The sequence below is a fragment of the Mercenaria mercenaria genome, chromosome 6 (genome assembly GCF_021730395.1).
Source record: "Mercenaria mercenaria strain notata chromosome 6, MADL_Memer_1, whole genome shotgun sequence".
Classification (NCBI taxonomy): Eukaryota; Metazoa; Mollusca; class Bivalvia; order Venerida; family Veneridae; genus Mercenaria; species Mercenaria mercenaria.
The window spans coordinates 306,700-321,209 of NC_069366.1; the positions used below are offsets into that span (position 1 = coordinate 306,700).

Sequence of the window (14,510 nt, forward strand, 5' to 3'; positions counted from 1 at the left end):
CAGGAACACAAATTTAAGAATAATAACTTTATATTCGAATTATTTTGAGTACGTACACATTTAGAGTACGGATGAGTACGAACGTAGTGACAAGCTTTCAAATGTTTTATCCGAATTCTTCGCGAATTTAGATAAAAACAATCCGACTGATACCAAATCAAACAATTGCGCAAGTTACACTCAGTTCTTATACATTCACGCTTATCAGCAAAAAATGAATCGACTCCGACTTCCAAAAGGGGCTGTAAAAAAGGGTGGAGCGAGTACGTACATATTTTCGGGTAGTGCGTTTGGTTTTGGTAACTGATACAGCAAAACATACTATGGATTAGATTGCACGTTTTATGCTACAAGAAGGGAATATTATGGAAGAATCAAGACGCAGATACCAGATGTCAATCTGCGCAGAAATACATATATACATCCCTGACAAATCATTTCAAAAATAAAAATAATGTATTAACAGCACGTGAATTGCCTTGTTTGCACACGATTTTTCTGCCGTTAATACATGAGCGGATCAAGTAAAAAAAAAAGTAGTTAAAACATCTGCATCAAAAGTTCCTTTCATCAGATTTAAAACTTGTTTTCTTTACAGCAAAAGAGGTACATGTATAATTGTATGTGAAAGTAATATTTTGAAAATAACATACAAGGACACTCAGTCTGGCAGTATTCAGATGGTGTCTCTGAACATATCAACGAACATCTAAAACATCCTGTACCGTTCGTTCCAGTACATATCAGTATCACAATACAGTCTCGAATCTGTGGCAAGAAAGAGAAAATGGTTATTTGATACAGTGACTATAATATGCTTATATGCTTTCACAACTATAATATCTAAACTATAATTTAGATTTCATTTTCTTATAGTTAACTGCAAGTAGAAGTAAGGATACTGGTTCTATTTTTAATTTCGCGTTTTTTTTCCTGAAGTAGAATACCTATTTTGTCACAACCTATAATTGCTATGACATCAGATTCTTTCTCTGCAAACATCTATTTGCCACTACCTGCCATGGTTGTACGCACGCATTGAGTATATATTTGAGTGATTGATGGTAAGGTTTAGGTTTAACCTAGGTATATAGAGTTAATTCAATGCGTTCATTGAGGGAGAATTGATGCCTTCCATCTTCTGTTGGAAGAACAGGGAGTAATTGGGTTTTATTTTATTTCGGAGATCATTTAGAATTGATCTGGTCATATCACAGTCCCAGTTTTTTTTTCTAAAGTATATATGCATATTATTGTTTTAAGATTTTTTTATATATTTTCATAACGGTAAAAAGTCAAGGTTACAAATGTCTTGTATGTGAACACTGCATTTTTCTCGGAACACGTAGCAACATTATTTTAGTTAAATCAAACGGTGACATTTCTTTACCTGGAAAGTGCTAACTGAAAACGTGTAATTTCAAAGCACATAAAAGAAATAACAAGTGAATGAAGTATTGCCATGCAATACAAAGTCCCCTACTGGAAGGCACCTAATTTTTTTTACTGCAGTATAACATAATGAACTGATATCTGTCAATGATGTATAAACAATATTGTACTACATAAACAATATGTTATAACATTATAACAACACACTTGGATTAAAATGTGCATATATAAAAACCCACAGTTGTTTTCATATTGAATTTTTTGGGCTGATTATAAAAATGTTATCATGTAAGTTATTTATAGTAACAACAAAGGGAAATTAATCTTTAAAAAAAAAAAAAAAAAAAAAAAAAAAAAAAAAAAAAAAATAATAATAATAATAATATAAGTCCACAAGAAACTCTTTACCAGGTAGAGACAGGTCAAAATACACCTAAAAATTGGATGTAACATGCATGCTGTACCACAGGAAAGTGGTCTCGATTTTTCTCTACCGCCAGTAATAAAAAAGTTACAATAAAATCTATTTATAGTAACAACAAAGGGACGTAATTCTAAAAACAAGGGTGCCTCATGGTGGTGAACATTTGGTCCAAGTTACATCAAAATCCCTCCATGCATGAAGAAGAAATGTTCCGTACAAAGTCATTCTTGAATTTGACCTTTGACCTCTAAATATGACCTTGACCTTAGAGCTAGGGACCTGGTTCTTGCGCATGACATGTTGTCTCATCCAGGGGAATATTTGTGCCAACTGATATCTAAATCCTGCTTTGCATGACAAAGTTATAGACCAGACAGGAAAAAAATCCTCTTGACCTTTGATCTCAAAGTGTGACCTTGACCTTTAAGCTAGGGTACTGGGTTTGCGCATGACATGTCGTCTCATCATGGGAAACATTTGTGCCAAGTAATATTAAAATCCCTTCATGGATGGCAGAGTTATGGACGGGACAGGAAAAAAACTCTGTTGACCTTTGACCCCCAATTGTGACCTTGACCTTTGAGCTAGGGGTCCGGGATTTGCGCATGACACGTCGTCTCATCATGGGGAACACTTGTGCTAAGTGATATTAAAATCCCTTAATGAATGTCAGAGTTATGGACCGGACACGAAACAGACCCTGTTCATGCTATGTTAACATTTGACTGCTAAGTGTGACCTTGACCTTTGAGCTAGGGGTCTGAAAGTTGTGCATGACACATCATCTTATTATGAGGTACATTTGTGCCAAGTAATATTAAAATCCCTTCATAGATGGGAGAGTTATGGACCGGACAGGAAAAAAGCCTTGTTGACCTTTGACCTCCAATTGTGACCTTGACCTTTAAGCTAGGGGTCCAGGTTTTGCGCATGACACGTCGTCTCCTCATGGGGAACATTTGTGCCAAGTAATATTAAAATCTCTTCATGGATGGGAGAGTTATGGACCGGACAGGAAAAAAGCCCTGTTGACCTTTGACCTCCAATTGTGACCTTGACCTTTGAGCTAGGGGTCCGGGATTTGCGCATGACACATCATCTCATCATGGGAAACATTTGTGCCAAGTAATACTAAAATCCCTTCAAGGATGGGAGAGTTGTGGACCGGACAGGAAAAAAGCCCTGTTGACCTTTGACCTCCTATTGTGACCTTGACCTTTGAGCTAGGGGTCCGGGTTTCGCGCACGACACGTCGTCTCATCATGGGGAACATTTGTGCCAAGTAATATTAAAATCCCTTCATGGATGACAGAGTTATGGACCGGACACGAAATTGCGGACGGACGGAATGACGGAATGACAGAATGACGGAATGACGGAAAGACGGAATGACGGAAAAGAGCATTCCTATAGTCCCCAAAACTGGTTTTCAACCAGTAGGGGACTAATTAGCACAAGTAATATCTATATCACTGAAAATTTCAGAAAATGACAGATTATGGGGGCGGTCGTAACGTGCACAGTTTTCTTTACATATTTATTGTTTAAAAGGTTCCTGGAATAAAGAGCCAGCATAAGTTACTTATGTTTAAACACATAGTAATTCGACACCCTCAGGTTGAAGATGTTATGGAAATGTGGAAATGTTAACTTTAAAATTTGGACATATATTTACGGACATTTAAAGTTCTGAAGTTTTTAATCGTTATGCGTGTTTATGCTTAATGAGTTACCGCGGAAGAAAATACGTGGCTTTATTCGAGTATTGCACAATTACAAGTCATAAATTTGACATTTTACATCGTATATTGGTCATAGCAAATGGGATTGACATAACTGAACTTCATCCGATCAATGAACTCTTTGAAATTAGAGACAATTTAATGGAACTACATCACTTCACTGTGTTGTGAGGCCATTTAATAAGAATGAGAAATCGGGCGATAGCAAGGACTCGTCAAACGCTTTCAGCGTTTAGCCGACTCAAAAAAGGCACATTTTCACTAATTATGTGCCTAGCTCAAAAAGTATTTGATGTAAATTCATGAAACCTTGCTTGAGTCTTTATCATGATGTGTCCTTGCACACTTGGCATTCTTCTTGAGAATCTTGGCGTTTATTACAGAGTTATGGCCCTTGAAATAGCCAAAAATAGTGGATTTTTTGTTTGTGATGCTCATAGCCCAAAAATTATGTGGCCTAGAATGATGAATCCTTTTCATAAAATGTTTGTTGAGGCTATACCCCATTAAGACTGCAAACATATGAATTATTGCCTCTTATTTGTGACAAATGTACTGGTGGGGGCACACCCTGTGTCCTACAGACACATTATTTGTCCTCTCCCCCTCTCCGTCTAACCCCGGCCCCACCCCCGAGTCAATTACTTTTTTAAAAAATCTCCCGTAAAACAGAAAATAAATAATACTGGCCTTACCCTGACAAGTCTGAATCAGGATGGACTTTGCAGTGCCATTAATGTTGCCAGTGTTGGCCCCTAATAACACAAAATGGTGACTATCAGTTGCAAGATCTGTCCAAACATGTTTCGCAGTCTGTTCTCCAGAGAAAATAATGCAGGTGTTCTTCTTTCTAAGCGCTTTAGCTGCTCCCTGTTTATCAGCTATTACAGATTTGTCATTAACTACCAAGAACACCTCCTCTGCCATTTGAGGGTTTTCGTTTCTTAAAATTGCATCACTGATATTTGATGTCGGAATGATAAGTGTTCCAGATTTCCCAGGATCATGCTTAAACAGTTTACCGATCCAACTTTCGTCTGTGTTTTCCTTTCTAAAATGCATTTTTTTATTTACTTTTGCGCCAACTGTGACCAACGATACCTCTGTACGTTCAGGAAAATCAAGAATCAGTGTTACTATCAAGCGCATTTGCTGAAAGAATGATGTATCATGTCCACTACCTGTATGCCATATGAAAATAGCATTAAACGGCATGCATGTGGGTTGAGTATCGGCTGGCTGACTCTCTGAAATATATCAAATCCGTAGAAGTTTGAATTAAATATGGTAAAGATCGTTTTCAAAGGTTTTCTGACTATTACCGTTCTATTTTTGGATGTGAAATACTTGTAAACAATGTCAATTGAGGGTTTCTGTTTCCAAGGATCGGATTGATTATTCTTCAGTTTTAGAACTGACTGGCCGTTTTATATGAGTAAAGTATACATTAGGCCTATGTTAAACATTGTTGATTGTTCCAAGTAAAAGGGAAATATATGTTCTTTATTAAAATTTCCAATTTAAAGATTTGATAACATACACACGGGTTGGTATAAAACTCTTTTTGGCCTGACGGCCTAAATATCATATCATAATTCTAACATATGGTGTAGTATATCTATCACATTTAATCCTACAAAACAGTTTAATAAATGTAGGACTTTATCTTAAACACACATTATTCAAGGCAATCAATCTGTTTTCAATGATTTGTAAGCTATTGATTTTCATACTTAGCTTTTCCTGATCAAAAGTATTTTACTTCGGTAAATATGTGGAACTATGTTTAAAGAACAACATTTACAATTAAATGTCATGTATAACAGTCATTTGTTAAAAAAACTCCTAATTGATATCAATTATACATATATTAGGTGTATACGGTGTTAACCTAACATACAGTACTGTGTATACATACAAAAATGTTAAGTTTTATTTTTTCATAAATGTTACGAAGTAGTTATTCATATTTCTAATTACATGTATGAGTTTCGGTCAGTTGTATCCTTAACTGCAAACATATCCAGTTTAAGTAGTGCTTACTTACAATTTTGTTCCAGGATAATATTTGTTATTAGTTATTTTCCAACAAAAACAAAACTATAACAATAATTAAAGCAAACACCTCTTAAATGTAACAAAAAGTTAAATAAGGTTGAAAAAAAATAGGTAACAGGCTTAAAATGATATCCGATATGTGCCATTTCAATTGTGTATTATAAAACCGAAAGCAGCCCACAAACTAAAAAATGAGCATGCAATATTTCATCATTTAAAACTGTTATTGTGACCTCCTAACCTTTAGCCTGCTGGCAGCATGTGATTCTGCCTTTGCGACCAGTGTAGACCATGATCAGCCTGCACATCCGTGCAGTCTGATTATGATATGCACTGTTCGCTATTCATTCAGTAAATTTTCAGTGAACACCCTTTTGAATAATGAGTGGTACTGCCCACTTGAATGATGGACCAGTCCATTTTAGAAATTTAGCAGGCTAAAGGTTAACAAGATATGTTGGAAATAGCCAAAATACAATTATAATATTGATGCAGCTAAGTTTACTAAAAAGTTAAATGAAATGGCATCCCTAAAAAGGCAAGTTAAATTTACATGTAAATAAAAAGTCAGAGATTATTTAAAGAGTACCTACAGGTGTCATTTAAAGTTGGAGTCATGATCGTCAGAAAAAGAAACATTTTAATCCAATTCATCGCTGACATCAACAAATTATTCCACACTTATGCAAACTCTTGAAAGTGCATATTCGTTATGTATAATATTCATTGATTAATTCGGGCACAACCTATACAATCTCTATCAGTAGAGGTATTGTCCGTAAGTATTGACCTGGCACTCATTAATCTTCGCCAATACTTTCGGGCGTTTTCGTTAATTTACGCAATATCAATATCCTGAAAGTATCTACATTACTAAAGTAACATGTAAAGTTAATCAATGTCATGATGGCGTAAAGGTAAGGTTTCTGACTTCCACGCACGGTAACACGGGTTCGAAACCACTTACTGAATAGTTCTTTTTTTTCAGTTTAATGTAGACCTATTGTAATGTTATCGTTTAAATTCTGTTATGTATCATAGTCATGAATTTTAATTGTTTTCTCTTGTAGTATCTTTTTTCTGGAACGGTGGTAATAGGTAATTTGTCTTTTTATCTAAGATACTTACAAAACAATTTTATTCCACTTTTGTACAACGGGAAATTATTATCACTCTTAATAAATGAACCATAAATATCACGAAACGTTTGATCAAATGAGTAGTAAGTCTGCATATAAAATTTAGGGGAAAAAAGATATGGTCAGACGTAGGATTCGAACCCACAATCCTGATATTGGCAAGTAAACGCGTTGTCCGCACTGCTACCTGCACATTTGGTGGTATATCAATTAAGAATTATATATGTAATATTTAGTTATATCGATATTTATGTTCGGACACCGAAAATTAATTTACGGAAATATACGGAATATTCATGAGTGCCAGGCGGCCCTTTGTCCCTTTACCATCTTTATATTATGTTTTCAAGGTTTCAAGTAACAATTTATGATAAAAAACGTGCAGCTAGGTCAGGGCAGACTCATATCCTTTACATTAGAGTATTTTGTTCGGGTTAATAAAGAATTTAAACATTTCAGTTAAATAACCAGTTATGTTAAGAAACATCTTTTATTAAGTTGTTGCTTGACAGACAAATACATATCTGGAATAATTATTGCATAGATGCTTCTTACACTGCACACATTATCCCTCCAAGCTTCCATTTTGAGGGTCGTTCCTAACCTTAAACTTACTAGAGATTAGGGAAAAATTCCTCACAGTGCCATGAAATTTTATTTATTGATAAATAATTTCTTTTATTGTTACTACATAATGTATGTAATCTTTAAATGTTTAAAGAATCAATCAGTATACCAAGACTTACTGTCTTTATATCTTTACTATTTTGTTATTGGCTAATTTTGTAAACTATCCCTATAATATATCTAGAAACTCGACACACAAAATGTCTGCTAGTTTGTTTCAAGGAAGATAATTATTGCAAAACTTGGGAACAATATATTAGACCCTATTACAAAGAAACTATTCACTACTCATGTGCATGAGGGTTGTGCACAACATTTCATTATTTCATCGTCAGAATTTATTAAACAAAGTATGTTTTATGTCTGCTTGGTTGCGCAAGGTGGGCGTACTTTCAGTGTTGCGGATTCCATCCAATGTAAACTCCGATTAAGCCAGTATAAGGGGGCATGAGGGGTGTTATATATTTCATTACCTCCCATTATTAGACTTAATTAAATCGAGTCTGGTATTGTTTTCTTCTAAAATATTTCATTCAACCGGGATTACAGCCTATATTTGTTTTAATTTATATCAACATCTCATTGCATGTATACTCAAGATCCATTACATGATGCAGCTATTGCAGGCTTTGCATAGTTTGCAAGACACTTAAGCTATAGAAACTGGTAAATATGAATTAAAATTAATAAAAAAATCCGGGTAGACGCATTTGCAAAATAGAGATTCTATTCAGCGTTTATCCGTAAATACATAATATTTCTAAATTACATACGTCAGTAAAATATTGTGATTTGTGTGGGAAAACAAAATAAAATAAGTTCTAAAGGTCGTTTGCAACCGAGTGGGTAGATGCGTTTACAAAAGTTTCTGTTTTCAATGAAGTGAACAAAAAGAGTTAATGATTCCGGATTTTGTTTTCAATGAAGTGAACAAAACGAGTTAATGATCCCGGATTCTGTTTTCAATGAAGTGAACAAAAAGAGTTAATGATCCCGGATACAGAGTTAATGATCCCGGATGCTGTGATTTTAATGGGTAAAAAAGGACATTTCAACAATTAAAACAACCGTCCGTGCAATTTGTTTACTTATACATAACATAACATAACATAACATAACATAACATAACATAACATATACTTTATTTGGCATAAAATGACAAATACACATTTATAGCCAATACAATTACAAAAACAATCATGTAATGTAAGATGACTCACAGCTTACTAAGTGATAGTGTTTTACAGAGAAAGTATTTACGTATTCACAGTTTACAAAGTAATAATGTTCTACTGATAAAATAAGTATGTAAAGTAATGTAGATGATGAGCGTAAAAATGCTTTAATCATTGTTTCATTCCTTAAATGCAAAATACAAAAATTTTGATAAATTGTTTAATATCTGAGTATTTGATGCAGACATTAAATTTCGAAACTTTTGTGCTGTTGGCCAACGACAGTAATATGGTTTCAAATATTTGCGACGTAGATTGTAATATTTCGGGTAAACTAACAAAAAGTGGAATTCATTTTCTACTACATTTAAATTGCATTTTGTACAAAGTCTGTTTTCACGTGTAACATTCTCGTATCGTCCAGTTTCTATTGCTAAATTATGTGACGATAATCTAAATTTTGTAAGTGAAATTCGAAATTTGTTAATGTTAACTTTTTTAAGATATTCTTCTATTTCAAAAGAATGTTTATAAATACTGTATGTTGATAATCTACTAGAATTATTAACGCTACCGTACCACTCTTGCTTATAGATGTCGAGTATTCTACTTTTTATTTGCAAAAAATTTACTGTTAAATGTTCTTGATTAATCCACAGATTTGTCATTCCAATTTCATTTAGATTTTGTTTTATTTGAAATGCCCAATTATTTCCACCATAAGAAAGACCATTTTCTGCATCAAGTTCATTCGTTTCAGCAAGTATCATTGCCTAAAGAGAGTATTTTTAACCAATATTTTATCATAATTAATTTTCGTTGTATTCGCATGGGATGTCTCCCCGTTTCACCATAAAGTCTATCAAGATTTGTTGTCTTTTTTACGCATAAGATTTTTTAAAGAAATTTACAGTGTATCATTTCTATATTTTTCCCTTCATGATAACCAAAAATTTCAGCACCGTAGTTTAAAACTGAACCAACAATGCTATCAAAAAGTTTAAATTTTTCATTAATAGATAATTCTAACTGGTTAAATACTGTAAATAAATTGTGTAATGAAAACAGGGAATGTTGAGCTAATTTCTTTTGTGTCCGGTACCACTGACCACTTTTGAACAAATTTATTCCAAGATACTTAAATATTTTCACATTTTCCAACGCTGTATCATTATATATAAAATTGTGTTGAGTATGTCGGCCTTTTTCAAAAATCATAATTTTTGTTTTATTGGTAGTTACTTTAAGTCCCCATCTATGCTAGCACATGCGCACATGATGAATAAAATATTTCCTATACCCCCTCTATGCCACCGTAGGAAGTTATATCGTGCACTGAAAAAAGTACAAAAGAAATGAAACATACGCATTTATTAAGCCTATCAAGTGTCTATGGACTAGTTATTCTCAATTCGGAATAATTTTTAATTTTTATTTTTAAGTTCATCTCGGAATAATAAGCTCACGTGTCACTATCAAAAATGTAGATATCTCCAATTTACGAAGTAATCTAGGTAAGTGTAATACAGATTTATTTGTTTAACAGGAAGACCCCTAAATGTTTGCAGCATGCATCTTTTGACAATTCATTGTATAATGTATCACAATTTTATGCAGAGATACATACATGACTATTAATGAAAAAAGAAGAATAAGCATAACAATAATACTTAAGAAATGAAATGAGGTTTCATAAAATAATGTTCCATTATCTTTTTTAAGCTTCATGTTTTGGCTCCACATTTGTACATCATTGTTGACATTCTGAAAAGATAACTTTAAGTAATCATATTGAATGAAACCTTCAATACATCTCAAATTTCTTCGTCTATACACCGTTCAGGATATTTCTGAAAACGGTCTATACCCCGTACTGCAAATGTCTATACCTCGTACACTCGTGTCAAAATTCATTTGGGTAATACAAAAAAAAACTGATATAGTCGGATATCCAAGATTTTTCGTATGTATATATCGGTCCAATATACCAATGAATGAGAACTATACATCTAAGTACGTAAAATGATCAACAATTTCAGAAACGTTCTTATCATACTGGAAATCAGGAATGTATCTTAAACTTCTTTCGTTTTCCAAAATACAACAATGTTTGATTTGCAAATTACACATACGTGTGCTATCAGCTAAATTAGCAGCGTCATCTGCATATTAAAACATAAAAGTTACATAAAAACGCCATCATCACCATCATGTTTACATTATCAGATAAAATATGGAGACCACTTTATTTCTGAGACATGAAATCACTGAAATGAATTTAAAAAACAATGAAAATAACACAGGTGATAAGTTTTCACCATGTCAAATATCGGTTTGACTCATAACGAGTCTAAAAATTTGCTATAAGCTCCTCACAAGAGTTAAGTTTGCCATATATATCATAATCATATGATCTTTGAACTTGTCTATCTACATTATAATGCATCAATATCTGTCATAATGCTTTATTTGATTAACATGTTTTTCAATAAACAATATAACATTTCATACTAAACTAGATACATGTGAATCGACAGTTTCAAAAAAGATATATAGCCAGGTATGTTGTTTGTTTCTTAAAGCTAACTTGCAGTTTGTGTTCTAAAATGTATTTAACTTAGTATGTAACACAGAAGTAGATAATTTGCAAAAGGAAATAAGGACAGTTATCCCTCCCGTATCGGGATCATTATCACCATTACTTATTCATCCTTGCTCCACTTTCCCCCGTCCCCATCTTTCTGTATTTTGCATATAATAAAAATGTACTTGTTGTTTTTGAAGCAACACGTCTACAATATTTTTACGTTACAACTTCTTTTTGTTACGGGCCTACTTTGCGGACCATGGCTCTATGGCTGCGATTGGGGTGCTCTGTTCTTGCGGGAAATCTACCCTTACCTTTTATCTACAGGTAAAATAACACCTCTACTTTAAATTTCCAGCAAATCAAAAGAAAACACTATAAACATACACGTAACATGTTCATAACAATATTCACTATAGAATTTGCTTATGATAGTGTTTTCCTTACCATAGTATTTTGGTGGATTTTTCGAACATTCAACTTTCTCAACAACTAGTTTTACTATTTACATATTTATTTTCTTCAGAATTAATATTATTTACAATTTTCGAACTTAAACAACAATTATTTAGCAATGTTAAACAGTTAACACAACCACGTTTTACTGAAGTCATGTATTCTCATATAGGGTGTCGTGCAGCCCAGGAGCTTCAGAATATGCCTCTGCTTCCAAATGAAATAAATTGTCTTCTGCGATCAGTAATTTATATAAAAGACAATATGGCCTTCAATTGTCAATTTAAATGTGGTTCCAAAATTTGAAAATACACATAACACGGTGTTATCATAATAACTATTATTATACCACATCATAAATCGTAGCAAAACTGTACTGTGCAGAATCCTATAACCCGTGCAAGTTGTCGAATACGTGCGCACACCTTTGTATTAACATTGTGCAATTCTTCTTAACCCGGAGCGTTGTCTCGTCATTGAAGCTTGCTCTGTGTCCCCATATGGCGCACCCTGGAATAACAAAATCACACTTAACATGATAAAATGTTTCATCAATTTCTTGATCATTTAAACTCAATAAGAAATTTTGATAAGGTGTTTACTTGACATTTTAGCAAATACATTCTTCAGTTATCACGAAGAGCCACAAACCCGGCGTGAACAAACATTTAACGTGAATGGAAATTGTATGTTTAAATATATTTCCTGGACTAAAGTACAAAATGGAACACAACAAATGTTACTAACCAAATGACAATGTTAGTAAACGTAATTTATGTTGTCACACAACAAACAGAATACAGGATGCATAAGCATGGTGCAAAATCGATTGATCTATATCCTATACATAAGACAATTGTTCATGAAACATATTTCTTCAGAAAATGTCATCATTTTCAGCAGCTTACTTTGTCTTTAATACTACCTAACGAAGGGAAGTGATAATCTGCATTTCTTCACAATATTACACTAGCTAGCTTCAGTTTCATCAATGGCAGGCTGCAATTCCCAAAATTGTAGAAAGAAAAAACAAATTGTAACGTTCAAGTTAGTCTACAGAAGTAATACTTTGCAGTATGCATCTTGCAAAGTACACTATTGATTTCAACATTTCCATCTGAACTCATATCAACGCAATACTAGAGTTTAAAAAAATAGATAAAATGCTGTCAGTAGTGAATATTATGATGGTGCGAGCGTTATTTGACCTTATTTAACCTTTTGACCACTTCTAAAAAAAACAAAGTCAAGCAATTAAAAAACAAAAAATAAACAAGTTTTCATAGTACTATATGAAAACCTATAGTAAAATATGATTAAATACTTCCACCAAATATTTGTCAAAATCCTACCACGAAAACATGGTTAGTTTAACCTAACTTAACCTCTTGTTTCTATTTTGTAAGTGCACAAAGTTTAAAAACCCGGAAGAAAAATTTACATGTCCTTATTGGTTAAAATAATTTATAATTATTTGTTCATTTTGTTTTACATTATTAATTTTTAGTATTTTATACAATAAATCATACAACGGTACTTTATCTTGTAACATTTTAATGAAAAATAAACAATAATATCCACAGAGTGTACTTGTTTTGTCTTGATATTGAACATTGTTGTATTTTACATTTGGTATATACTTAATTACTTCTTTCGGCGGAGGAAGTCCAAATGGATCAAAGTAGATATTATTTAAGTAACAAACCCAATGTGTTCCAGACCCAACAGAGTCATCTAAATTGATTATTCCACATTCTTTATTTAATTTTGTTTTTGGTAAATTATTTCTACTAAATACACCCCTAAAGTTTTTAATTTTTAATTGTTTTACCCATTGTTCAATTTCAAAGTTAGATATTGGTTTGTTTATAAATTATTTTTTTTTTACTATAGGAATTCGTCTGTACGGTCTTCGTTGAGAATCAATCTGTATACCCTGGCCGTGTCCCTTACCACTTAACAAAGATGTAATCAAAGGTATCCCTAGACTAGCGGCCAACAGGCCTAAAAAGCCGCCATTTTGTTTCTGTTTTTGTGTTAATTTAATCACTCCAGATCCTACTAGTTGCTTTCTTTGATTAGGTGTAAGATATGGCGATATAATATTTTTCTTATCATTAGCTACTGAAATCATACCATTTCCAAGTATTTTACTAACACCAGTACTGGCCAGCCCAGAAAGGGCTCCAACCCCTAACGGCCCCAATATTTTTGGAACTATTTTTACTGCCATTGGAAGAATTGTTTTTCCTAACAAACCAGCTAAAGCTCCTAAAAATCCACCATTTTGACCTTGACTGGACATTTGTTTTTTTGAAATTGTAATTTCTAATCCCTTATTATTTGCAACAGCTTTTTTAGTTTGATTAATTTGTGTTTTTGTTAAAAGTAAAGGAAAGTTTCCACGTAATTGTTTATGTTTTAATCTAAAAGTATGTGGAATTTTATTATTATAAGCTTGTGCTAAATTTTTCTTTTGTCCATCTGTAAGATTAACTTTATATTCAATATAATTTGATGACATTATATATTTAAAATTTATTTTATTTAAACAATAACAAGTTCATTTCCAATAGTATTTATTTCAACTGTTTCTTCATACAATACAATTGCGTAAACACGAATATTAGCTGCCGGTAGAATATTTAATTTAGCTGTTAATGTAATATGCTTAGGATCTTCTGTAGTTACTTCCTTTTTATATTCCAAGTTAAAATGAACAAATCCAAAATATTTATAAAAATTTGATCTATTTAGCAGACTTCCAGTAGTCTTATTATTTTGTTTATAATAATAATTAATTACATCATCATATATTCTTGATATACTTGTATATTCTGTTTCTGGATAAAAAAAAACACCATTACCAACTTCAAGACGACAGGAGCTCAAAGTGCAATTATCATTTGC

At 32.8% G+C, this 14,510-nt stretch overlaps 1 protein-coding gene across 1 annotated transcript in view; it reads right to left on the minus strand.

Moving 5' to 3' along the window:
* Nucleotides 1-8,507: 8,507 nt before the first annotated feature.
* The window catches only part of LOC123558743 (uncharacterized), a 70,278-nt gene continuing 64,275 nt past the window's right edge, over nt 8,508-14,510 (minus strand). The window contains exon 6 of the mRNA XM_053544925.1: nt 8,508-12,110. The gene's annotated coding sequence lies outside the window, so the exon portion shown is untranslated. The remainder of the gene's footprint in view (nt 12,111-14,510) is intronic.